The following is a 4354-nucleotide window of genomic DNA, read 5'->3' as shown; positions in this document are numbered from 1 at the left end:
GTCTTACAGCCTGTGGAAACGACTAAGGATAGGTGTTGAACAAGTAATTCTATGGGTCTTAAATAATGACCATGAATCAGAATAATTAACCTATAAGACAGGGGTGAGGGGGCAGGGAGACCTACATCTGTGGTCATTAGAGCAATGAGTTTCAAATTAAAGTAATTATCTCTAATTCTGTGTTATCACTCCTTTAGAATAGAATATTCCACTAACACAGCCTCTCTTTACACAGTCTCCCACAGCCTATCATTCCCGGAAAACACAGATTACAGAGGAAGTCTTTACAAAGGGCTGCTAGAAAGTCTGGACTTTCTCTCTCTCTTTTTATTGAAGTATAGCTGATGTATAATATTATGTTAATTTCTACTGTACAGCACAGTGATATATAGCCAAAAAGCTTGTTCAGCTTTTTCCAGTACACGTTATGGAAAAACTCAAATGAACTTTTTGGCCAACCACATATATGCGTTCTTTTTCATATTCTTTTCCGTTACAGTTTATCACAGAACATGGATACAGTAAGACCTTGCTGTTCATCCCTTCTGTATATAATAGTTAACATCTGCTAATCCCAGACTCCCAATCCATCCCTGCCCCCCACACCCCTCAGCAACCAGGAGTCTGTTCTCAGCGTCTGTGAGTCTGTTTCTGGTTCATCGGTGAGATCAGCTGTGTCTTATTTCGGACGTCACGTGTAAGTGGTGTCACACGATGTTTGTCTGTTCCTGACTCACTGCACCTGGTGTGACCGTCTCCAGGTCTATCCCTGTCGCTGCAGACGGCGTCATTTCGCTCCCACACGGCTGAGTAGTACTCCATCGTGTATCTGCGCCGCACCTTCCTTCCTGGACGCTCTCTCTCTTCCTTACTCTCCCTGAGCACCTTACAGAGCCCTTGAAGCGCTGTGAAACTGCGCGAGTTCACAGTTTGTGAATGTGATATGCAAAATCCACAGGGAATGGTTTTCATAGCTTGCCCCAGTCCACTCCCAGCAAACGGACTGAGAAGTTTCAACACCCTATGGTCTCAAGTATTAGTGAGTGTGAAGCAAGCAAAGTGTAGCTGAGAGAGAGGGCATTGCAAACACCATCTCCCTGACTCTGTGACCTGCCCAGCCGTGACTGCAGCGTCCAGGAAACTCACCGGGCGTTGTCACCAGCGTGATTGTCTTCCTGTGGCATATCAGACAGAACCTAACTAATGAACAAATTCTCTCCCCTCTTCCTTTATCTCCCTGGTTTCTTCTCGTTTTTTTAATGAGGTTTTTCAGAATGGTTTTTTAAAACATTTATTTATTGGGCTGCACTGGGTCTCGGGTGCAGCATGCAGGAACTTCTATCTTATCGCAGCATGCAAACCCTTAGTTACAGCACGAGAGATCTGGTTCCCTGACCATGGACCAAACCTGGTTTCTTGCATTGGGACGGTGGAGTCTTAGCCGCTGGGCCCCCAGAAAGTCCCCGGTTCCTTCTCTGTCTCTGTCCTCCTCGTCTCTCATTCCCTGTCTTTCAGTGAGCCCCGCCCTAACCTTGTTGGGCTCTCGCTCTCTCTTTCTCTCAGAGTTAGGCTATTTCAGAGGAATGATTCACTTGCACAACTCACCAGATATTACCTATCATCATTATAGCAACACTGACTCTTTTTCAAAGCATGATTCATATCTGAAGGAAAATACATCCTTAGAGGACTTCTGAGGTCATTGAATTTCCATAGAATGTTCTCTTCCTCTTTATGAAATTTCAGGACAATACACTCAATGTTCTATCAAAAATCATCCCCAAGCCATGACTGAATGAGCATCAGAATTTGAGGAGTAAATAATACTGTCTGCATTGTATCAATAAAGAAAACCTTATCCCACTACAAAAGAAAACCCTAAAATTCTGTGGAATGTTAAAGTGGTGAAATCTTACCTATAAACCAGAGAATCAGAGACTCTAAAGGAACTTAGAGTAGCATGCTGCTGCTGCTGCTGCTAAGTTGCTTCAGGCGTGTCCAACTCTGTATGACCCCATAGATGGCAGCCCACCAGGCTCCCCCATCCCTGGGTTTCTCCAGGCAAGAACACTGGAGTGGGTTGCCATTTCCTTCTCCAATGCATGAAAGTGAAAAGTGAAAGTGAAGTTGTTCAGTCTTGTCCGACTCTTAGTGACCCCATGGACTGCAGCCTTCCAGGCTCCTCCATCCCTGGGATTTTCCAGGCAAGGGTACATATAATTTGATAATATGAAATTGAGTTGTCATAAGTCAGAATTAACTCACAGAGTAATAATAATATAACTAGGAATATAACTGTAAAAGTGACAAACATTTTGAATTAGAAAGATGATCAGAAATTTGGGGCAGTAGACTATAAATGAATTTTAAATAATACATGTCATTTGAGAATGCTGAAGATGTTTAGTAATATAAATAATATATAAATAAAAACAAAGCTAATTGTAAGCCCACCGACACTTACACTTCCTTTTTTCCATATTCTCTCTTTTTACATAGTTGACCTCACACTACATTTGTAGTTTTGCATTTTTTTCATTTAATACTACAAAGAAAATATTTCTCCGTATTATAAAATTCTGTTTATAAAAATCACTTTTCATGGTTATGTGAACGTGCCATAAACTAGTCACCTCTTCCCTTACTAATCGGGCTTCCCTTGTGGCTCAGCTGGTGAAGAATCCACATGCAATGCAGAAGACCCAGGTTTGATCCCCTGGATAAGGGAAAGGTGACCCACTGCAGTATTCTGGCCTGGAGAATCCCATGGCCTGTGTAGTCCATGGGGTCACAAAGAGTCGGACACGACTGAGCAGAGAAAGGGTTGCCTTTCCACTGTGACTTACTAACCAGTTTTTCCTCCTCTAAAACCTGGAAACCAAACCTTCACCCTCCTAAGAAAGGCACCTGAGAGAGGCATGAAACGGCCAGCACTCTCCACAGCACTTCTCCATTAATCACTTCAGTGCACGACTCTGTGGGTGGCTGTTCAGAGTCTGTGATTCTCTCAAGTCAGCTTTGGAGCCTCCTTCAACTAATCTCTCTGGGGCAGGGACAGGGAGTGACCATCTAACTTTCTGAGTATTCTTAAGGGAACACCTTTATCATATTCTTCCCTGTAAATCCTGTTGTAATTCTCCGTGTCCAGGTATTGAATTTTTCCTGTGACCCAGCAATGACTTACATGTGCTATGCCAATAGGATATGCTATTGCAAAACTTAGAAGACAAATCTCAGAAATGTGATTTAGGTGGTTATATTAGAGATCAAAATCAAAACCACAATAAGGTACCACCTCACAGCAGTCAGAATGGCCATCATCAAAAAGTCTACAGATGAAACATGCTGGAAAGGGTGTGGATAAAAGGGAACCCTCTACACTGTTGGTGAGACGTAAATTGGTACAGCCACCATGGAAAACAATACAGAGGTTCCTTAAAAAACTGAAAATAGAACTACCATATGAACTGACAATCCCACTCTTGGGCATATATCCAGAAAAAATCTAAACTCTGAAGAGATACAGGCACCCCAATTTCATAGCAACACTATTTACAGTAACCAAAATATGCAAGCAGCCTAAATGTTGAATGGATAAAGAAGATGTGATATATATGTACAATGGTATATTACTCAGCCATAAAAAAAATGAAATAATGCTTTTCTGCAGTGACATAGATTAGCCTAGACATTATAATACTAAGTGAAGAAAGTCAAAGTCAAATATCATATGATATCGTTTATATGTAGAATCCCAAAACAAAATGATTCAATAAACTTACTTATAAAACAGAAATAAACTCACAAACACAGAAAACAAACTTATGGTTACCAAAGGGAGAATCAGGGGAGAGAGAAATGGTCAGTGTGGAGTTAAAATATACGCGCTACTGTCTAGAAAATAAACTAACAAGGACTTGCTGGCGCCAGTGTAAAGTATCCTCCTGACAAAGCAGAGACCCAAGAGATGTGGGTTTGATCCCTGGATCAGGAAGATTCCCTGGAGAAAAAAATGGCAACCCACCCCAGTATTCCTGCCTGGGAAATCCCATAAACTGAGGAGCCTGGCAGGCCACAGGCCATGGGGTGGCAAATAGAGACGACTACCGACTAATCGGCAGCAGCAATGATCATAAAGCGGAGACAAGGCCGGGAGAGAGGAAACGACTGTGAACATGAGATCTCAGTTCTCTTTTTCAAAGACAGAACAAGTGGTGTCTCAGCCGACCCGGGCAGGGGTCCTTAGGTTAAACGCTGACCAGAAATGAAGGGGGGAATTTCACGGATAATTCATTCCTATGCAACTTCATCCAGTTACCTTGGACTTTTGAGGAAAGAGTAAAGAACTAGGTAC

The sequence above is a fragment of the Bos javanicus genome, chromosome 24 (assembly GCF_032452875.1).
Source record: "Bos javanicus breed banteng chromosome 24, ARS-OSU_banteng_1.0, whole genome shotgun sequence".
Lineage (NCBI taxonomy): Eukaryota > Metazoa > Chordata > Mammalia > Artiodactyla > Bovidae > Bos > Bos javanicus.
The sequence above is the reverse complement of the archived record's forward strand: the minus strand, read 5'-3'. Positions refer to the sequence as shown.